The 24400-nt window shown below is 43.3% G+C and overlaps 1 pseudogene; it reads left to right on the forward strand.

Annotated features, from left to right (window-relative positions):
- The first annotated feature begins 1855 nt into the window (after positions 1-1855).
- LOC129374625 (semaphorin-4E-like) lies at positions 1856-21932 on the forward strand (annotated as a pseudogene).
- Positions 21933-24400: the final 2468 nt, after the last annotated feature.

The raw sequence follows: 24400 nt of genomic DNA on the forward strand, positions 1-24400 counted from the left end.
TTGTCACACATCCTTTTTGCACCTCTGTCTTTGGGTTTGCCAACATCAATCAATCAGTCAATCAATCAATCAATCGATTGTTTGTATAGTACATTTCAGCAACAAATCAGTTCAAAGTGCATGATGTCAGAAAAACAAAAATACAAAATCATGAAAAAAAATCACATTTCAGTCATTTAAAATCTCTTCTACAGTCCTACATCAGGTAATGTAGAGCTGGGTGGTATAGAATTACGTGGTGTAGAACTAGGTGGTGTAGAACTGGGAAGTGGGTTACACCACTAGGTGGTGTAAAACCGGCAGGAATCTCCATCTTCCTGGTTGCAACTAATAATCCTGATTACTGCCATACAAAAACTCTTTACACTGTTCCTCCTGAGCTTCGGCTTTTTAAGTTTGACGTATTCAGCCAGGTGACATTTCTGCCTTCTTTCAAGCTGTCACCTGAATTCATGTGTGAGAAAAATCAGTCATTACTTTAATCAAAGCTAAGAAAGCACACACTCAAATAATTATTATAGTAGTATGAACCACCAATAATGTTCATTATGGAAGAGAATAACCAACCCTGAGCATCCTTGTCACAAGACTGTCTCAGAAAAACAGTATCTTCAGTCAGAGGTTGTAACACAGGCTGCTACAGGAAATGCTTCCTGCTCACAGCCGTCAGCATCAACAACTCTTTCAAGAGACTTGAAATAATGAGATAAACATTAGAAACTAGACCACTCTGATATACAGCACTTATGAGGAGCTAATGACTGTTCTTGCTGAATTGTTTTCAAATACTCAAAATCTAGATGCTGCCACAAGATGGCAGTAATAGATAACTAAACTTGAAATAATTGTCTTTGAAAAATACTGAAGAATATATGTAGCAACATTCAGAAAATTTTAATATCAGTATGAGCATATTTGGTTCAGATTGAACAACTGGGTGGTACTTGATTGTCATGTAGAACCGGGTGTTGTAGAAACATGTGGTGTAGAACTGGGTGGTGTAGATCTGGGTGGTGTAGATCTGGGAGGTGTAGATCTGGGTGGTGTAGATCTGGGAGGTGGGTTACACCACTAGGTGGTGTAAAACCGGCAGGTGTCTCCATCTCCTGGTTCTAGTCAGAACTCCAGGAGCAGCATTCTGGTTTATTGCTATATTTTGAATTGATCCTATCCCAAACAGGGTTATAGAACTGAGCCTGGAAATCACTGACTGTTTACAGGATTACATAAACAGTTGATGGTTAACCAGCCATAATCAACCCACCTCTGTCCCTTCTCCAACTCTAAGCACCCGGCTCCTTCAGGCTTCCATCCATTCTCTGACCTCTACCACCAGTGAATGGGGAGAAGACCTCTTAAATCGTCATTGCAAACTGCTTGTCCAAGCTTATCGCAGTCCACAGCACTGTCTTTTGCTGGTGTTCGAGCACCAAAGAACTTTAATTCTTTCATGTCAATAAAACTTCTTAATTCCATTTTGTTGGTGGGTTTGTGAATCTCTAGGTTGGATTGACTGCTGTTGCAGAGATACCTCACCTGCGAGGAAAACTCTCCAGCAGGGTTTCAGGATTTGGGCTGAAACTTCACTCATAATCACCAGAACATAAAGCAGCGCTACATGACTCATCATCATGACCTCGACAGGAAATGAAGAAAAACAAACACAACTTCTATGATGTTAAAAATAACAGTTTATTTCCTGTTTAATACAGACAATATAGCTATCAGATAGCCTAGCTTCAGCTGAGGCTATTATGGGTGGTTATATAGAGGCAATTTACTTCTGATAACTATGAGAAACCAAAACATGTTTATTTTAAAAAGAAACATTCTAATATCTAATGGGGAATAACTCTTCTTTCCAGTTGATGCAGAACTTTCGGCTCAGAACCAAATCTTTGTTGCAGTTCCTGTTTTCAAAAATGTTATCAGAAGTAAATTGCCTTTACATAGCCATCCATCACAGGTAAGCAATCACATCTTGTTTTATTTAAAGAAATTAAATGTCTAAGTCGACCATTTTTGATAATGCACTTCTTAAACGTATTGATGTTTTCAGTAATGTAATATTTTATTTACAAACAAACAGCTTAAATCCAAACAGAAATCTAAGGCTTGGTTCACAATGCAGCCTGAACTGTCCCAATTCCAATCTTTTTGAAGTAACGCCACCTGTATCCGATCTTTTCATGACAGTCTGAAGAACAAAGGTCGGATTCTTTTTGAATGCAACCCTGGCCACTTGGGTATCCCATACGTATCTGATTCAAACGCGACCTAATATCCAGGTTGCATTTATCCCACCTGAATGTCACTGATACTTGCCAAACGTCATTATTCTGCATCCTGATACACAAGCGGGAAGACTAACAACAAACATGGCGGCCTATGAGGATTAAGTTGTTAATATGCTGCAGATGTGTAAGCTATGCTCCACTGTTAGCATACATGTTTGCTTCCCCCAAACACTGAGCACTTCTTCTTTTCATAGAGGTTGGGAGAAGACTGAGAACGCAGGCATTATTGCGCCCTCTGCTGGGCAATTGGGACACTTCCAGGTCATTTGCACGGGTCAATTCAAGCTGCAGTGTAAACACAGCCTAATAAATCATTCACAAAAAGTGTCAGAATACTTCTTGGCTGCGTTCACATTGCAGCTTGAAGTGACCCAATTCTGATTTGTATTATCATGGCCATTTCCACTGCTGTTTCCATAACTGTTATTTAAAATGTGTTTTTTCTTCATTTCCTGTCTGAGGGTATGATGAACAGTAAGGTAGCGCTCCTTTATGTCCTGATCATTATGAGTGGACGATTGGCCCAAAGCCTGAAACCCCGCCGGAGCATTTCCTTCTCAGGTGAGGCATCTCTGCAGCACCTTTGAAATGTCCAGATCAATGCAGAAGTATTCACACCCTGTCGACAAAAATGCTTTCTACGTTTTTTATTCTAATCTCAAAGTGAAATACAGGGAGTAAACTAAACTCAGAAGTCTCGAATTGATAGTCCGAGTCCATGTGTGTCAATGTCAAAACATTGAGAATGGCATACAGTAACGTCACACTGAGGTAAATATCTGATTTGTACAGTAGCCTGAGGATGCCGGTTGGATTTGTTCCCTCAGATGTTAAGCTGAAGCTGTTTAAGGAGCCTGACTTTAATGGTTTGAGCTCCCTGCTGGTGAGAGAAGACATCGGTCTGCTCTTCATCGGAGCCAGAGAAAAAGTCATCACGCTCCGTTTGGATGACATCACTGAAAAGACCGGCGAGGTAGGAACTGGGCTTGGGTGGAACGGGTTTGCGAACCTGAACAGTGCACACAATACTTAGGGATACTGGAGGGTGCCATTGGTTAAGTAATGAGTCGTCTGTTGTAACAGCAAAAAATTATATCAACACTTAACAATTATGGAAGTGATGCAATAAACAATTTAGTTCTACCTAGCACAACAATTCACTGAATATCTTCATACTTCATAATTAGAAAAATAACCCTTTTAGATCCCCAGTAGAGGATTAAATGTTGACTCTTTATCGATATTTATATAGTTTGTTCATAGGAAGCATTATAATGTCATAACCTTTGTCTCAATAACATCTTCAGGGATTTTGGAGTTGCTCATTCACTGCTACACAGAAAGCAGTGAGGGGCAGGTTTATGTGCTTTCCAGCCACATAGTACAATTTTATAACACAATTAAGTGATTATGTACTTTGGTTATTTTAAAAATGTTGTATATATTTCAAACATAACTTTAAAAAATTGGACTTTGCAACTGAATTTTTTTGCCAATGAATGGAGCAAACAAATTAACGTCCTGATCTGTTTTGTTTCAGATTGAATGGAGAGTGACCTCTGGAGAAAAATCTGCATGCGTGTTAAAAGGCAAGAGCAAAGAGGTACATTTGAGCACATTCACATGAGAAAATATTTTCTTAAAATGTTTTTGGAGAAACAGCGGTTCTTCTAACAGGACTGTGAAAATTACATCACGACACTGCACACTCTGAATGACAGCAGAATCTTCACGTGTGGAACCCGGGCATTCAAACCTCTGTGCACACACCTGGTAGGTTCCTCTCATAATGCAGGCCCCAGGGACACAAAGGCAAAAGCTTTTTGTCATCCAGGATGTGGATCCACAGATTCACTGTACTTCATTTCAGCTGGGAAAATTTATACACATCCATGAGGCACCCAACACATATACATGAGGCGCAACATCATTTTAAACCAGGAAGCAGCACTGAGGTTTCTGTTTTACAATATCACTACATAGCGACACCTAATTGGCAAATTGTACAGGCATATTTACTGCACCCTTTTGTATGATGCTGCACCATGTCATGTGGACACACATTTATATTCATCTATCACAAAAATATACAGTGCTTGTTTCCACGTATGTGAGACTTAAGGCTGGACTAGTGACACAGACCCATCAGCTAGGAAGATGCACTGGGTTTTAACTGTGTTGGCAGAATTTTATTTATTGTAATAAAATAATGGCATTAAAGGATGTAAAACAGGCTGCACAGAGATTTATACTGTTCTCTTGGTTTTTTGATTCAATAGTCAGAATTAAAGCAAATGCATGGAAAATAAGTAACACCATTTCTAAATATTCTAGATTATTTAATGTTTCTTCAGTTGTTCAAAGGAGGAAAAGTCAGCATGGAAACCACAACTTCAGAGGGCAGGGGGAGAGCACCCTTTGACCCCCATGAAGACTTTGTCTCCCTGATGAATGGTTGGTGCAACACTTTCTCTCATGTCCCTCAGTGTTCATCTCATTGAGCATTGAGAAACGTCATCATATAAAATGTTTAGTTGTTCTCCTACATCTTCATAGTTGTACATTTGATCTGACCTGCATAAAACATCAACCAGTGAACTTGAACTCCTCCTACTTCTGAGAGTTCGCTCTCTTCTTGATGCTTCAACAAATTAGCAGTACTTGGACTTTGAGCTGCAGGATTGTAACTAGATGAAAAAAATAGGAAACTGGAGCAAGAGACAAAACAGCTACCAATGGCAGCTGTATAAAATTATAATTCGCCTGTCTGGTTGCTGCTGTCCGTAAACACGTTTTACTCTCAGAACACCATTATTCTGCAAAGATGCCATCTGTCTTCTCACTGCAGCCGAAATATTCCCACATTAATCCCTTAATGCTCTCTAAAATTAATGCTCTCTATCGTGGCATCACCCATGGAAGGATTTCTTTATTTAAATGGGTTCATTTTTTTGAGGGATAAATTTTTTCTGATTTTATTAATTATGTTTTTAAGACTAATATACTGTTGTCCTTCCATGGTAGCATGCAGCATCCACAAAAACATTAAAACACTTTTCCTGATATTTAAAAGTTGTATCTATATTCCTGCTTTAACACGACTACAGAACTGCCAAAACATATAAAAACACTGAATAGGACATAAAATATTTGACAACCAGACCCCTATGGCCTGAAAAGTGAATCACAGCAAGGCCGTTAGCCAGTGTATCACTGAACTGATGCGATGCAGCTACCAGTAGCAAGAGAATCGAGCTGCACCAAGCTAACAGAAACACCGAAGAGAAGAAGAGCTACCATTGATACAAACATGGTTTAATACTGCACACTAGTTTTAGCAAGTTGCTCAAAGCCTCAACAGGTATTGCTGTGTATACGAGATGTAAAGTTTTTACCTTTGAACAAACACACCCAAGAGAATTGTAAATTTTTCTGCTCACAACAGAAAACACATTATATGCGGCTGGTTCTGTAGACTTCATGGGAAGAAGAAAGGTTTTCCTGAGAACTGGACGCAATTACCTCTATACTGAAGATAAAATATCTTGGTTCAATGGTAAGTTGACAGCTTGACCCAGTTAAAGGTTCTTTTACTTCAGATTCTATCCTGTGACATGTAACTCCATAATTTTCAATGTTATGAACTCAGACCCCATCATGATTTCCATAAACGTTGCTGAAACCAGCAAAAGTTCAGAGAACAGAGAGGATGACAATTTATTCGTGTTCTTTACTGAGATTGCCGTGGAGGAACGACGCAGCAACCTCCGTTTGTCGAGAGTTGCACGATTGTGTAAAGTAAGTTATTTTTAGCATATTTCGTAAAATTGTCACCATGTTGTGACAGTATGTAAGAGGATAAGCTGTGAAAAGATGGATCTCCTCCACATGTTTTCTTTCCTACTAATATCTGAAGAAAAGAACCGCTCCTGAGCCATCCAGACCCAAAACAGCCAATTGGAGCCTGGAGGAAGGTCTTAGCATTGCCAATAATCCTCATTCACATGCTCATCATCTATCCCCATGCTAACTAGCTCATGGGCTAAGTAGCTCAGCTGCAGCACAGCTGAGAGCAAGGAGAGAGGGTGGGCTTTGCAGCGCCTCACAAATGAATGACTGAAAGCACCAAGACCCTCCTCCTGGCTCTGGGTAATTGTTTCGAGTTTGCAATGGGAGCATAGGCAAAAGACAGAGTTAGGTTTTTTTTAAGCTACATCCTTAAAAGATAGGATGCAGCGGCTCACTCAAGATAGAGATTATCCATAAAAATATTTTTATGACGATGACATATTGCAGCTTTAATGTTTGATATTTGTGTTTATTCAGGGTGACTTGGGAGGCTTTGTAGTTTCTGAGAACAAGTGGACTTCTTTCCTGAAAGCCCGTTTAGACTGCCCATTTGGAGAGGAAGGTTCAATTTCTCTGTTGCAGAGTGTCTTTCTTCTCAATGATGAAAATAATGTGACAGAGAGTCTCTTCTACGCAGCATTCACCTCTCGTTCGTAAGTAATGTTTCAATGTGCAGAATTCAGAATATTAACCTCGTCGTATGTAGCTTTGTGACTGTACAGTGATGAAAATAAATTCAATCTGGAGAGACTCACACAGAGAAGAGAATAGCAGTTAGAGATTTAATGATACAGAATCTTTGGCGCTCGGCCCCGACTGAAGACTGTGAGTCGCGGATCACCACGGGCAGGACATCAGCTCGGCCGAGCTCAGACAGTCTTCCCCCCCAAAGAGAGGGTGCCGGGCCGAGGCCTGTTGGCCTGCAGTCTGACAAGACTGACAGGCAGACAGCGCATGAGACCCTGCAGTCTGGAGACGTCGGCTCGACAGCGGAAGGCGCTGCAGTCGGGGACTAGGAGCGGCCGCGTCGCTGGAGCCTGGTCAGCCGACACGGGCGAGGCTGCCGTTGCTAGGCCTGCAGTCGCGAGACTGCTAGGCAATGGTGAGCCTGCAGCTTGGCGAGACTGATAGGCGATGGTGAGCCTGCAGCTTGGCGAGACTGATAGGCACTGATAGCCTGCAGACTGCCAAGACTGATAGGCGCTGTTGCCTGCAGTCGGCAAGACTGATAGGCGCTGGGGGCCTGCAGCTGGGCAAGACTGGTAAGCACGAAAGCCTGCAGACTGGCGAGACTGATAGGCGCTGGCGGGCCTGCAGCCTGGCAGGCTGATAGGCGCTGGTGGGCCTGCAGACTGGCAAGACTGATAGGCACTGTTAGCCTGCAGTCTGGCGAGACTGGTAGGCGCGGTAAGCCTGCAGCCTGCAAACTGATAGGCACTGTTAGCCTGCAGTCTGCAAGACTGATAAGCACTGATGCCTGCAGTCTGCAAGACTGAGAGGTGCTGATACCTGCAGCCTGACGAGGCTGATAGGCGCTGGAGGGCCTGCAATTTGACAAGACTGATAGGCACCGTTGGGCCTGCAATCTGATGAGACTGATAGGCGCTGGTGGGCCTGCAGCCTGACGAGGCTGATAGGCGCTGGTGGATGAAGCAGCCTGACTAGGCTGAGAGGCGCTGGTGGATGAAGCACCCTGACTAGGCTGAGAGGCGCTGGTGGATGAGGCAGCACGCCGGGCCGCCCTGATTGACCCGGCCGATGGGCTGGCGGGACCCTAGAAGAAATGACAGTTAGGAAAGCTATTCTCCACCATCCGTTATGTGATAGGAAACTCACTTTGCTGACATAGTCGTTGAGCTTCGAGCACGCTGAAAGTTCCGGTCTGACATAGAACGGAAGGCTGAGGGTGGCCAGCGGCCGAGAAGCTGAGAGAAGCTGTAGGAACACTTCGGTGATGCCGAACCGCCTGTGTATGCGAAATAGATGGTAGCGCCTTTCATTTAGCGCTTAAAGAGGAGGTTGTAGTCGCCAGGGAAAGATTTCGAACGGAAGTTTGGATCGACGATCATCAAGACGGCGAGCAATGAAGGTGTGAATGGTGGATATTCTGAAGGAATAAGGAGGAAGAGTTTGTAGCAGGCAGAACTTGGTGCCGAGTTGCCGGGTGAACGTTAACGAGGAAGGAGTAAATGGGGCGAAGCCCGATTTGGTGCGATACGTGCTGAAATGCGGGAAGAAATGTGGCGAGTTATTTAGTCGAGAATCGGTTCTAAAAGATGGTTAGCTCAGGGAGAGCGATGGCGGTGGGTCGCAGGCAGCGAAAGACCTGGCTTCTTTCGTAGGCTGAGCAAGTTCTACCAGGCATGCAGAAGAGAAAATGAATGAAAGGTACAATTCTGATCAACATAATTGTTATTTCTAATTTGTCCCGGAGATGGTAGCGGGAGACCATAAGAGAGCCATGAGCTGCGTTAGCATAAGCTTGAGGCTTTATATTGCCTTAAACGCATTCGAGTTGCACGAATATATGAAACTGCTGAAATACTAGTGAGACTTACTTATGTTAATTTCCAGACTCCTCGTGATTATGCTGTCAACTTACTTGTTTAGCGATGAGCGTGAGCTCTTAAACGCTAGAGGTTGTTAGCGGCTTGAGTTAAAGATGATCTGGTGACAGCTACTTAACTTTGTCGGCTTCCTGAGTTTCTCAAATTCTTGAAGCAATTATATTTGTATTGAGGGTTTGAATCAAGCTGGATTGTTAAGAGAAGAGCCTGCTTATGGAATGCGGCCCACCAAAAATAATCGGAACCCTCACCCGTCCTGTAAAACCCCCCCAAAAAGGGGATGTTCAGAAGATGTGGAAATAGGGGTAGAACGAGCCAGGATACCTGCAGGAGCCAACACGAGAGCAAGATGCAGCACCATGAGTCGACATTGGGCTGGCGATCTGCTGGAACGCCAGAGAAAGATAGTCACTTGATCGGCTGATGGCTGCAACTGACTGAAAGGGATTACATGTAAAAAACGCTGCCCCGACCAGAGAAATAGATTCAGTGAGCTGAACCGCCTGCAACGGGCGACTTGAGCGACAGTCGGACAATCTAAGACGGGAGGGTAGACTTACGACTGAAGTGGGGTGGACTGCCGCAAGCTCCAGCCGCAATTGCCCACAGAAGCCACGACAGCATGAGTGACCTTTGCGTCATCGGGAAAGAATTGGCCGGGTCGATGTGTGCGTGTGTCGAACTGACGGCATGTACAGTTGATGGACTTCCTTTAAATGCATGGCAGCGCATACGACTCCTTGAAACGAGACGGGACCGACAGACGAGGATGCTCGTGAGGCTGGATTGCGTCGAGGCGAAGCTGATTGAGGTGATCGGAGCACACTGCTCAGAGAGCCAACGCTGATTGTTAGACTAAACATTCTTCATTTGAAACTGTAAACATGTATCTCCAGAGGCCAGTTCAGTTATAGCAGCATCAGAGAAGAAGGGTCTGATTCCTGAACATCGGTTGAATCAACAACACTGAAGAAACTCCCGATCCTACCAAGGATTTTACATTTGTGGTGGACGCGGGGAGGAACGTATGGTAGAAAGGCCATGGGATTAGGGCTTGCGAGCGGCTTCTGATGATGATGAGAACCATTCTGCCACGTTCTGGGATGAGATCCGTGAAAGTGCGACGCTGGCCCAACGTGGTGGGCTGAGAACCGTCTGCCCCAATTAGAGCAGTGGAAGCTGTCGGTGTGGCTTAATGATGGATGGGGCTGCTGCTTGGACGAGAACAGTGATGTTCAGTGATGCAAACAGCACATCAAGATGGCGCCGCCCTGCTCGGCTGCGGCTACTTCGGGTCCGGTTAGCATTGTAAACCTTATGCCACATTCGGCAGCTAAAACAGAGCTTCCCGTACCGACAACGCAGCGTCGTAGTGTAGGAACAGTGTACACTCGTAACAATATCGTTAGACTCAGGAAATCAGGGCTTCTAGACTCCATCTGCAAGGAAACGCGGACTGTACTCGTTAGCCTAGGACTGCTTCGCCGAGCGGCTAGTGAAACAGGGGTCCCTCCAACAACCACAGGACGCCCATGGAAACGTTGTAGATGGCGCGATAGGAAGCAGAAGCGTGGCTGTCGCGGAGGACTAACAGCTAAGCTAAAAGCTAACCCGTACAGATCGCCGCTTCCTTCACTGCTGCTCGCCAACGTACGCTCCCTGGAAAATAAAATGGACTATCTCAAGCTGGAGCTACACTCAAAGCTGGAAACAAGAAACTGCTGTGCCATTGTCCTCACTGAAACATGGCTCAGTGCATCGGTCCCAGATAGCGCAGTTAGCCTGGACGGGCTAACAACATTCAGAGCCGACAGAAGCGGTGCTCTCACAGGTAAAACCCGAGGGGGTGGCGTTTGCATCTACACGAAGAACAGCTGGTGTAACAACGCTTCCAGGGTCACTGCTCTATAGACATTGAACTCCTGACTGTGAGATGTCGACCCTTTTATCTGCCACGTGAATTCACCAGCGTCACCATTGTTGCTGTTTACATCCCACCCAGCGCCAACACGAAGCAAGCCCTCAGTGTTCTCTACAACAACATCACGGACATGCAAGCCACACAACCGGAAGGTGTTTTTATCATTGCTGGCGACTTCAACCAGGCCAACATGAAGACCGTGCTTCCAAACTTTCACCAACATGTGGACTTTGCTACTAGAGGGGAGAACACTCTGTACCTTGTCTACACCAACATAAAGAAGGCCTACAGAGCAGCCCCCCGCCCCACCTGGGCTCCTCAGACCATCTCTCTGTCATGCTAATTCCTGCATACCATCAGAGAGAGACCTGCAGTGAAGAAGGTGAGAGTATGGCCTGAGGGCGCCATGTCTGCACTGCAGGACTGTTTTGAGTGCACTGAATGGGGCATCTTCAAGGAAGCAGCAACAGACAACCAGCGCACCAACGTGGAGGAGTACGCTGCATCTGTATCCGACTATATCAGTTGGTGCATGGAAAAAGAGAAAGCAACAAAAACAATAGTCACTCGGGCAAACCAGAAACCTTGGATGACCAAGGAGGTGGGAACGAAGCTGAGAGAACGCAATGCTGCTTTCAGATCTGGTGATGCTGCGGCTCTCAGGTCTGCGAGGGTCAACCTGAACCGGGCCATCAGAGATGCTAAGCGAGCCCACAGCCGGAAAATCCGGGGTATCTTCCAGGACTCCAACAAAACACCAGGAAACTGTGGCAGGGCATCCAGTCTATCACAGACTACAAACCCACACCCCATCCTGCCAGACCGACACTGGCTTCCTCAACGAGCTCAACAACTTCTTCGGAAGATTTGAGGAGCTGAACAACAACCCTGCGAGGAAAGCGACGCCACTCCCCGATGAACAGGCGCTCAGACTAGAAACATCAGCAGTGCGGAAGGTTCTGAGGAAGGTCAACGCGCGGAAAGCTGCAGGTCCGGACAACATTTCAGGTCTGCTAATCAAGGAATGCTCGGACCAGCTGGCCCACGTGCTCACGGACATCTTCAACACGTCCCTGGACCAGGCTGTCGTCCCACGGTGCTTCAAGTCTGCCACTGTCGTTCCGGTCCCGAAGTCAACCACCATCACATGCCTTAACGACTTCCGCCCCGTCGCACTGACATCCACCATCATGAAGTGCTTCGAAAGACTTGTTAAGGACCACATCATCTCCACGCTCCCCCCATCACACGACCCTTTCCAGTTTGCATACCAGTCCAAGCGCAGTGCTGAGGATGCAGTCTCCACTGCTCTCCACCTGAGCCTGGAGCATCTGGAGAAGAACACCCACGTGCGGATGCTGTTCCTGGACTTCAGCTCAGCGTTTAACACGATCATCCCCCAAGACCTGGTGGGCAAACTGGGCCCCTTAGGAATTAACACCCCCCTCTGCAACTGGCTACTGGACTTCCTCACTGACAGAACCCAGGCTGTCAGAATGGAGAACAACACCTCCGGTGTCATCACCCTGAACACCGGCACCCCTCAGGGCTGTGTCCTGAGCCCCCTGCTGTTCACCCTGATGACCCACGACTGCCGTCCACACTTCAGATCCAACCACATCCTGAAGTACGCGGACGACACCACAGTGGTGGGCCTCATCCGGGACAACAACGAGACGGCCTATAGGGAGGAGGTGCGGCATCTGGTGGACTGGTGCAGAGGAAACAACCTGATCCTGAATGTCAACAAGACCAAGGAGATCATCGTAGACTTCAGGAAATCCAGACCCCCCACACACCACTCCTCATCAACGACTCAGCAGTGGAGGTCGTCAGCAGCACCAAGTTGGGGGGTGCACATCAACGAAAACCTCAGCTGGTCTCCCCACATCTCCTCACTGGTGAAGAAGGGCCAGCAGCGCATGCACTTCCTGCGTCGGATGAAGAGAGCATCCCTCCCGCCCCCCATCCTTCAGACCTTCTACAGAGGACCATCGAGAGCCTACTGACCAGCTACATCTCCATCTGGTCTGGGAGCTGCAGGGCCTCTGACTGGAAGTCTCTACAGAGGGTGGTGAGGACAGGGGAGAAGATCACAGGGGCTCTGCTCCCCTGCATCAAGGACATCGCAGAGAGGCGCTGCCTATCTCGCGCTCACCAGATCCTCTCTGATCCCACCACCCCAACCATGGACTGTTTTCCCCCCTGGCGTCTGGAAGAAGGTTCTGCAGCATCTTGTGCAGAACAACCCGACTACTGAACAGTTTCTTCCCCCGGGCCATCAGACTGCTTAACGCCACATAAGACCTCTCCACACACTCACAAACCAAATCACCCCCCCCCATGGACATGGTCAATACATGCACTTTAGTTTATTTTTTTTCACAACACTGAACCTGTGTATTTTATGGCACTTGTATTGTATTATATTTATTGTGTAGTATAAGGTTTTAGCTCTGCTACACTGGTAGCCAAGTAACGACATTTCGTTGTCAAGATTCACATTGTGTTTTTTTTGTACAATGACAATAAAGGAAGTCTAAGTCTAAGTCTCTCTAACGTGACCGCTGCATGTCGGCTGCCTGATGGGCCCGGGTTCCTGTTATGCGCAAACGTGGATCTTCTATCCACCAGTGCAATGGCTGAGAGTGATTTTTTTATTTTTTATTATATATAAATTATATATATATATATATATATATATATATATATATATATATTAATTCCCTACATGTGCTGATTATCGCGTAACCGCGAAAGAGAACGAAGTGCATATAAGCCAATTTTCTGCCGAAACCGACTCTCATGACGAACATGTCAATTCACCCTGAATTTGGGGAGTAGATAACAGACGCGGGAAGCAAAGACACGAACACTGACCTGCTTAGAAAACGAAATCGGCTTGTGCGCCGCTCTCTGCGACCAACGTGAGCCACACCGGAGATCGACCAACTACACCTGCTGAAATGAGGAAATAGACAGAATTACGCAAAGTAATAAAGATACTCAAACCGCACCACCCCTGAAATAAGAAAGCAGCAACGGTGGAACAATACCCTTATCGAACCGAACACCCGGATACATCCATAAACATTAAAGAACCCATTTTCCCGATGACATTCTGTTTAGAGAAGCCGAAGCTGTGATGACAGCCGGCGGGCCTCTGGGGTTAAACGGCAGGGTGTGCCGAGAAGCGAACTGGGGCTCTTGACAGAGCGGAGCGATTTAAGCGAGCAACGAGGAGAGGGCCGCGGTGCTCGGGCGGCCAGAATGAGGCTGAACGAAGAACCGGTTAGACCGAGATGGGCTGAAACCCAGGTCGCTGCTTGCACAAGCGATCCGATGTCCCTGAGACGCACAGACTGACCCGCATGGGCGAGATAAACATGAGATGAAGTACTAATAGGCTGACAGAGCTGAGCCAAAAGTTGATGAACTAGACAGGAGCGGGTACGTCTTACTTGGCAACGCCCTTGATGGGCGGGAGAGGTTACGGTATGATGAGGCTGAAGAGCCAGCTGACAGCCGAGATACGCGGAAGTGAGCGCAGTGGTCCGGAGGCAGCGTTCTCCCGGAGACAAACAGGAGGAGACGATCCAGGTAGTGGAGCAAATCCGTGATGAGACGACCCGGAAGAGCAGGAGGAACCAAGGCAGGTCGTGGGGACGACCTGCGCACGACTGCGGGGTGGCGTCGGACAGCCGCAGCAACTGAACGAACGTAAGCCGGAGCGGGGAACTAGGCGGATGACAGAATACGTCCACAACTTTGAGAGGCGAATTTCGGCTTCGCTGCCGCCATTGGAGGCTGAAGGAGGGCGAGGTTCAGCAGATGGATTGGAGGGACCGCTGGGAGATGACAGAAGCGCAGCCAGCGGCCGAGGACGATCCGCAATGCTCCTGCGGGAGCATTGCGTCTGTCCCTGCGGACCAGGGACAGACGGGAGGCTGCCGAGACCAGCTAGCTGAACGACGGAAAAGTAAAAAGAGAGCACGGCTGACGCGCTGGTTGTGCGCAGCGACGAGCGGCTTGACCCTCTGGTAGCTTGGCTTTTGAAGTCGGTCCTGGATGATGATAGGCTCGAAGCTGAGAGTTGCTCCAGCCCTGATTGGTAGAGGTAGGACGTGGCGATTGCAAGATGAATGTCAGCTGGATCGAGTCTCCCAGGTTGAATTTTCGCCTAAGCTCCATTTGATTTTGATGTTCAGTTGCCACAGTTAGAGTAAATGACCCTTGTCAATTTCCAGACATTTGTAGAAAATTTGCCTAATCAAGGATTTTTCTGGAGAGTACATCTGAAACATTGAAAGAAAATTAAACTTATGAAGCTGAATTCCTGGGAGCAATGCTACTACAGAGGGTCTGGACTCTTGATAATGGAGAAGCAGCTGCTTCCTGGTGGCACAGTCAAGAAGGACCAAACGGCTCCCTTAATTTCCTCCGCTGGCATTACTAAAACTAAAAAGCATATTTGGAAGTAAAAAGTGTGTACATATTTATAAAGTTGAAACAATCATATAGCAAGATAATAATCACACATACAAGTCACTGATTAACAGAAAGGCTCGACCGCCAGTGATCCCACATTCTGGACTGGACAACATGACTGAGCTTTGTGAAATATCTGTTAGTATCTGAATGATGTTTGTAGAAATACAGCCTCCACATAAACCTGTTCACAAGTTTTTGTAAGACAGCATAAAAAGTGGAGACACCAACAAATACCTGACTAGTATTAGTCCATCTTGGAATCCTGAGCAGCATCCTCATTCCATCATTATATGCCACTTTGAGTTTCTGTAAACTGCTTTGTTTATACTGTCTCCAGAAGTGAGCAGTATACAGAGGAGTACAAAATACAAAATATTTAAAGGTCTGCCTGGACTCAGCAAAATACTTTCAAAAGAGCTACTTCACTGAGACAGAACACATCACAAACTTGCATACCAGCATGTCAGCTTGTGCATTCAACAAAGTTGTCTTTAAATGTCCATATCATCAGTCAGATCATCAGTTATATAATGTCTCAAATATCTGACAGCAGTAGACTCTGACTTGTTCCAGATTGGGATAAGTCAGGAAGTACCAACTTCTGATTCTCCTTGGTTCTTGTAATGATAATATTACTTTTCAATGAATTGTACATAATGTCATACTGTTGACCATTCTGTGAGCAAGTCCTTAATAATTCCTGAAGACCAGCACTACAAGGACTAAAAAAAACCTAAATTATCAGCATACATCAGAAGGTTAATTATGGTCCCATCAACAAAGTTGTCTTTAAATCTGACAGCAGTAGTGGTCAATTTACACTGACTGCCTGTTATGTATAGAATAGATTTTAAGATTCTTTTATGAACTTATAAAGTTTTAAATGGGTTAGCTCCCCCTTATCTTCAGGATCTTTTAAAACTTCAGTCTGTGTCCAGAACCCTCAGATGAAACAAATCAGCTTTTACTTCCAGTCCCTCGGACCGACTAAGGAAATGAGATCGGGCTTTTTCTGTTGTTGCTCCTAAATTATGGAACAATTTGCCTTTTCAGATTAGATCTGCTAGCAGCATGGATCATTTTAAATCGCTTCTCAAAACTCATTTTTATTCGTTGGCTTTTAACTGAAGCAATTTTGATATTCTGTTTTATCTACTTGTGTTACTGTTGTTCCTGTGCAACACTTTGGTGCAGTTTTATAACTGTTTTAAAGTGCTATATAAATAAATTTGACATTGACATTGACATCAACAACACATCCTGTCCCACAGTGCTGTAGCCACTTTGATAAATCATCCAACTATACATTAAAAAGAAGAGGAGACAAAATACTTCCCAGTCTCACCCAGTTCCTTATTTTAAAAGGAGCAGACAAAAAATTAACCCAACTTATGTACATTACCTGAGGAGTGTACCACAAGAAAAAAATTCAAAAACAGATTAAGGAACCCCTCTGTTGTGTTGCTTACAAAATGTTTTATGATTAACCCAATCAAAAGCCTTCAAGGCATCAATAAAACAAAATATTTAGAGTTGTGCCTATTCTACAAATCTAAATCTAAATCTAAAATTAAAGCAAGACATACATATCTCTGCCATGCTGCGATTTAAAACCAAACTGGTTATCTGAAGTAAGGAGAAAATGTTCTACCTTACTTGATACAATCCTCTTCAGAACCTTGGATAGTACACTGGCCGATAATTAGTGTGAATGCTGTAGTCATTCATACTTGAGTTCCTGTTCCTCTTCATTCTTTTATTATTCTGGGTGCTCTTTTACATTCTACATCCTGTGGCACAATTGAGATTTACAATCTTGTGTTTCACAGTTCATGTGTCAGGCCGGCTTCAAACACTTTTGCCATTTTTACCAAAACTATTCAGCATTTACACTTGCATTTTCATAGGAAATGCACTTTCTAGTTTTTTCAGCTTTATCCTTTATAATAGCCACTAATATAAAAGCTAAAAGTGAATCAGGTAAAGTGCCATGGACTAAAAACCCAGTAAAACTCAGAGTAAGCAAAGGCAAGAGTTCTCCTCTTGAACATTTGAAGTGCTGAGCAGACATCTCATCCATACCACAAGCCTTATGGTTCTCTAGGATCATCACTGCATTATACATTTCTTGACCTGAAACTTTCACATGCTCATCATGTGTAATCTTGTCTGCCATAAACAGGGAGATATTAACCTAGTTAAAAACGGTTCATAATAATGCTTCTGCCACATCTGAGCAATTTGCTCCATTTACGCCATCAATATTAGTTGGCAGACCTGTTTAATAATTATTCATATTCTTTCTTTCCGTCAAGAAATCATGTGTGCAGTCCTTTTGAATTTGTCTTGCAAGCAAATTAAATTTCAGTTTATTCTCATTTCTTTTAATAAAACCTAGGGCATATTTAAAATTTGCATTTGCCCGTTTCGTATTCTCAAACAGAAGATCGTCTTCTGCCAACGCCAGCCTTAAAGGTCCGCTTGGCCTCAGCATGAAGCTCCTGACCCTTCCAGCCTGTTTTTGCTTTCCTCAGCTTAGTCTTATGCAATGCCCTACTGGAGACACGACAAGACTTCAAAATATTGTCATACAAGTTGCAAGACTACACCATGTAGTGGGTCTTTACAGTTAATGTAACAACTTGCGACAGCGTCCCGTGGCAGCTCAATATCATTCAGCAAAGAGCGAGACTCAGCTAAATATACATCAAAGTCCTTCTCAGTCAGATTAGACCAGTCTCGTTTTCACTATTGTAAGCAGACTGAACAGCAGCTATATTAGCAATATTTACAGATAGAGAAAGAGGCAGACGATCAGAAGTAGAGAGCTCATAATAAATCCTCATTGAGTCTGTGGACTGGTGAGTATCAGCTGAACTTATCTAGCCATGAGGACAGGTAGTAACACCTTACTGGATAGAACCAGACTACTATCAAGGTAGAATCAAATCAAATGATTAACAAATATTGAACTGTATGACCCACAGATGTGGGTCATACATGTCCATCACATCTTCACATTCAGCAGTGACATGAGACACGTTGAACCTTGTCTGTGCTTTCGTAGAGCTCCTTTGAACTTCTCTTGGCAGACCTGTTTTCATAAAATGAAGCTGACGCAGTCCACTTAAAAGTCGTGGTCCAAAGAACATCAAAATAAACGGGGAACTTTTCCACAGGACTGTCCGGAACTCAAAGAATCTTAAAAATTTCAAGATTGGAATCGATTTTTCGACATGTCACCGGCTTCCCCACTTTTTGAGCCAGAAAAGAGCATCAGGTGTCAAGTGTCGAGATTAAGTACAAATTATGTTCCAAAAACACTCACCAACCTAATTTAGACCACAAAGATGTGTTTATCTGTGCTGGTACCAGTTATTGCCATGTTTTGGCTCAGTCGACATGATGCATCGTCATTAAGCTCTCCGTTCCTGGGCTTTATAGCGTATATTTCTGAGGCTTTTCTATCCTTGTCACTACCGCTTCCAGGTTCTCATCCACAGTGGCCTGAGTTTCCATGATCTTTCTTAGGCGAGACATGTCCAGGCTCACCTGCGCCACTCTGCTTGTCGAAGTACATCCAAAAGTGCGAAACAAATCTAGTATGTTTTCACTATAATCGTTAAGCACACTGAAACAGTCCTTTTGAGCGGCTTTGGGTTTGATGCAATACATTGAAGTTGTTCATAATTCAAACAATTGTCTCTTTAACTCATCAATCCACTCAGAGGAGAAATTGTTTGAGGCTAAAAAAACCATTTCGTCCTGAGACAAAGTTCTCATTTTTGTAACAATGAAGCTCAGTAACTAATCCTCCACTGTCACTTTCCCACCACCAGTTTTATAAATGTAGATTTCACATTTTATTTGAAACCTGTTCCAGTTTGTGACACAAACCCATATTGCACTGCCATCTTGTCACAAAGATGATGGTTCAGAAACAAAGACAACTGTTCCTGAACTGGAATTAACAAAACCTCATTCACAGGTCATCCAACTCTACATCCAGTTCATGCAGTCAGTCCGCTGTCTGTGCCTACAAGCTATCAGACATCCAGCAAGTTTACAGGGGGAACCTTCTGCATGAAATAATTCCTGGAGGTTGGGTGAAGGACTTAGGAAAAGAGAGCTACACCTACCCTCGTTCAGTAAGCACCAAACCTAAACTGATGTGAAATAGTAGTAATGAAAATAATCCACCTCATGTGATCTCTGATCTGTATTATCAGTGTATTAATGATGAAATGCGAGCCAAGAATGTGAAGACCTCTCTCAACATCCCAGATTCAACCCTTGTATTTGCAAAAAACCACCCTCTGATGGAGGGAGGAGTGATGCCGATCACTGGGAGGCCCCTGCTGGTCCAGTCTACGGCCCAGTTCTCTAAAATTGTTGTTGACAAAGTAACATCTCTGGATGGACAGCATTACAACGTCATGTTTATTAGCAACAGTAAGTAACTGGACCATAAATAATGACTTACATCTTGCCGTTGGCAGGATCAGTGTGGACAATGGCTGTATTAGTAAATGCAAAACAGCTACATTACCAGTTTCACTCTGTGAATATAACAGATATCTTTGGGGTTCCATTCGTTACATTATGTATTATACTGATTAATTTAGCATGTCATTGAGAAAGAAGTGGTTAACTTTTCAATGTCATCTTTTCATCATGTTATTTATTATTTTTTTAACTGCAATAGTACCAAATTAAATATTTAACTCAACCTAAATATTACATTATCTACGATATCCATTCTTTAAATGGAGGGATCTCTCTATTACGTTTACTTGTTCTGAGGCATCCTCAGTTTATTCCATTCTTATATTATTCCACTAAAGAGTAATTATTTTAAAAGGTAAGCAGTATGGTTTAGACACTGATGGCTGTTGTTAGAAAGAGAACTTGAAGGCTATTTCAGTTGCAAATGTGTTCAAAAATGTTTTGCAATGATAAATGGACTTAACTCATATGACGCTTTTTCAGCCATTATGACCACTCAAAGTGCTTTACACTACAAAACACATTCACCCATTCACTCACAAATGCACATTTATACACTGATATGCAGACCAGTAGGCAATTTGGGGTTAATTTGCCCAGAGGAACATCGACATGTGGCAGGAGGAAGCTGGAATCGAACTTTAAACCTTCCAATCGCAAGATGACAACTCTGCCATACCGCCACAGTCGTCACAATGACCAACTTTTGAACCAAGAGCACTTAATTGTCACTTTAATGCCCACCTTAAGATTTGAGCAACAAAGACAGTTGATGTTGCAACTTGAGAATAACAGTTCAATTGAATGCAGGGCAAACTACGCTGGAAATTGAATGTGGATTATTTAAAAAAAAAATTTTGTTCAATCAAGAATTTATTTTGTAATTCCATGTCTCCATTTAGTTTTGACCTAATTATTTAGGATGTAAATCTCCAAGGTTGCTTTATAAATATTTAGTGTGCACACTAAATGTATGAATGAATAATGCAGTGGTTACAATTTCTTTGTTAGGCTAAATAACCCAAAGATATTGCTGTTAAATCATCACTGTAACTTTCCAAATGGCACGCAGAGTTAACCTCTGGTTCTGTCCTTCAGACTCTGGTTGGCTGCAGAAGGCGGTGTGGTCTGGTGATGATGGAGGGCGAATCATTGAGGAGTTGCAGCTGTTTCAGGATCCTCAGCCCATTCGCTTCCTTCAGCTCTCCTCTAGAAGTGTAGGTTACAGCTACATGTCTGTAGACTAAATGGACCTGGAGCTAACCTTTGAACTCTGATGATCTGCAGGGTCAGCTGTACAGTGCAACTAGAAACTGCTGTTGCTCAGCTCAGTGTGAGGGACTGCAGCCGCTACACATCCTGTGCCGACTGCCTTACTGCCAGAGATCCATACTGTGGCTGGGATCGTCTCAGAGGCCTGTGTGCTGCTGTTGCTGGTGCTTCAAACCTCTCCATGTATGTACACTAAACTAAGACATGTTCTGTGTGCTACATTTATAATCAGAGGTTTGAATTCATTTGTTGCAGGATCCAGAACCTCACTGATGGTGATGTTGGAATCTGCCCAAACTCTCATTGCAAGTATTCCCCACATAAAGCTCTTTACACCTTTACCTTAGTGAGGAGAGTAGTAGGAGAATTTTTATGGCTGCTTTGGCTTCTCCCACAGTGTCAAAGAAGATTATCGACATCCACCTCACAGTTGAAGTGGCACAGTTCCTCCCCGGCTCCGCTGACAGCAATCTCCCCATCAGCTGGAGCTTCTCTGGTAACATCCTTGAGCCCGGTCCGCGACACATTCTGCTGAGTCAGGGACTCGTTTTAACACCTTCCTTCACTGATGAAGGCCTTTACACCTGTGAGACAGTGGAAGTAGTTAAAGGAAGAAAGCACAGGATGGCCGTGATCCGGTACCATGTAAAGCTTGCAAAGGAGAGAAAGGAGAGGGGGGTAAACTGGACTCAGGCTACAATTACCTACATTTTAGCTTCTGTTTGTGTGTTGTGTGTAATGCTCATCATCTACGCATGCTGGAAGCAGAAAAAAGAAAAACATGTTGGCAGCAGCAGTGTGAGTTATGCTAACACTAGCCAACCACAGTCAAAGCCTGGGTCTTGCAAGTGAGAGTTCTGGTCCTAAGAACCACAACCAGAGTCCTGGTCCTGGTACTAAGGTAATTAATCCAACTTGGGTGGAAACGAGGGCAAAATCTCCTGTTTAAAACAGATTTATAGTTGGATAACCAAACAACCTACTTCTGTTACACTTTGTACATCACTGCTATCAACTCTGTAAAAATAAATGACGAAAATGTTGAAAGTGTGGTTATTTATGCTGGGAATGAGGGCTGAAACTTTAAGACTGAACAGCAGGTTGAAATTATCTGCTAAGGCTATAGAAAATAGAACATTGGCAACATTTAAGAATAAACTCACTTAAGAACATAAAGCAAATGGTTGACAGACATAAATGGCAAAAAACAAATAAAGAAACAACAGTGCTGAAATCATTTCTTGTGTATTTGTAGTGTTGTGAAAACTGTCATGAGGAGGTGAGATCTTTCCAGGTTTACTCGCAAAACAGATCATAAAGGCCTGAGAGACTGAAGTAATCTTTCATGGTGATTAATAATGATTAGAAGATATATATATACTTTTGTGTTTAATATACTGATGATTCTAAAGAGAGTACTTTCTGATTTTCATGATTAAATAAAGAATCTGGATGTGATTAAAACTGAACAATATGACAAAGAATGAATTACAAGTTGATAACAATGTTAAGATCTAATGATTATTAAAAGCAGTTACGGGTAAAGAAATGGATTAAAATATGATTGTTTTATTATTATGGTAATCGTACAGCATGTATAAGAATATAATTAAATATAATCAAACAAGTAAAGAATAGGGATAATTTGAGGGTGCAGAGGCAAGCCTGAATATGTCCTAAGGCAAGTCTACCTATCTGGTAGTTATTAACTGGAGCAGGGAACTATGAAAGAAAAGGACACATTGGGAGATGTGTTGGTTGATTTTTGTTTTTTTCTTGTGAATTTTATATGGCTATTTGGATGTTTTTCACTGATGTTGTAAATATGTATAGAATTTTTCTTACTATAAATATAAGGCACTCGCAACTGCAAACTTATAGTCTGTCAGCTCCTTCATGAGTCACAACTATCTTCTGAGAAACAAGCCCACTAACCTTATTGGTCATAAACCATTTACACAAAATTTAGAAATTTAATACTTTTAGCTTTACAGAAATATTACAAACACATTCAAGTAATACCAGCAAAGAAATATGAGTATTAAGCAGTAAATTAATTCAACATACCAATATGTGTTCGATGATACAAATTAAGTTTTATTTCTACCAGATTTAAATGTAATCACCCAACACTCCATTTTCTTTTCTTAAAAAAAAATACTTTCACAAAGTGGCTTTATTTCAATCATCCCTTCTGTAGGTTCTATAATGGAGTATTATGCTCAGGCTACAAGTATTTTTAAGTACAAGTAATCATGAGAATGCAGTCACATTAGCAGAATAAAGATGCAATTTTACCAGAACATCTTGATATATGAGAAGTCATTTTATTGAGAAAAAACTTAGCTAAAGCTGACAAAACCAGCTCAGTTCATGTGGTTCTGACACATTTGTCAGTGGTTAAGAGGATCTACTCTGTCACATTAATTGGCCAGGCAATCATTGATGTAAAAATAATAAACAGAGCTACTGATGTAGGAGTACTTCCAATGTTATTCAAAATTTGATGAAGCACACAAAAAGTATAGTAACTTATTATGTTGGTTAAATGTACCTCCTAGGAGTTTCCACTTGAAGGGGGTCATCTACGGGATTTAGTGCGTGGATTAACCACTTGTTTAAAAAATATTTAAAAATCCTGCAGAAGCATCAGCTTGATTTATTGAACTTAGTCAAGTTTTGTCCATTAATGCTTGATTTTCATGTATTTCTAAGTGGTCTGTAATACTGTAGTAAAGGCAGGTCGTTAACCCTAATCACAATGACACAACATAAAAAGATCAAATTGAAAGAGACCATGAAGAACCATGTATGGCCCCGTACTAGCCGTACATTGCAACTAATAATCCTGATTACTGCCATACAAAAACTCTTTACACTGTTCCTCCTGAGCTTCGGCTTTTAAGTTTGACGTATTCAGCCAGGTGACATTTCTGCCTTCTTTCAAGCTGTCACCTGAATTCATGTGTGAGAAAAATCAGTCATTACTTTAATCAAAGCTAAGAAAGCACACACTCAAATAATTATTATTAGTATGAACCACCAATAATGTTCATTATGGAAGAGAATGACCAACCCTGAGCATCCTTGTCACAAGACTGTCTCAGAAAAACAGTATCTTCAGTCAGAGGTTGTAACACAGGCTGCTACAGGAAATGCTTCCTGCTCACAGCCGTCAGCATCAACAACTCTTTCAAGAGACTTGAAATAATGAGTTAACAATAGAAACTAGACCACTCTGATACACAGCACTAAATGATGAGGAGCTAATGACTGTTCTTGCTGAATTGTTTTCAAATACTCAAAATCTAGATGCTGCCACAAGATGGCAGTAATAGATAACTAAACTTGAAATAATTGTCTTTGAAAAATACTGAAGAATATATGTAGCAACATTCAGAAAATTTTAATATCAGTATAAGCATATTTGGGTCCACTGCATCTACCTCACCACCAGAAATCATAACATTCAGGTGATAGAAGGCTGATTTAGTTGA

Source organism: Poeciliopsis prolifica, unplaced genomic scaffold (genome assembly GCF_027474105.1).
Source record: "Poeciliopsis prolifica strain line A6 unplaced genomic scaffold, Auburn_PproV2 SCAFFOLD037, whole genome shotgun sequence".
Classification (NCBI taxonomy): Eukaryota; Metazoa; Chordata; class Actinopteri; order Cyprinodontiformes; family Poeciliidae; genus Poeciliopsis; species Poeciliopsis prolifica.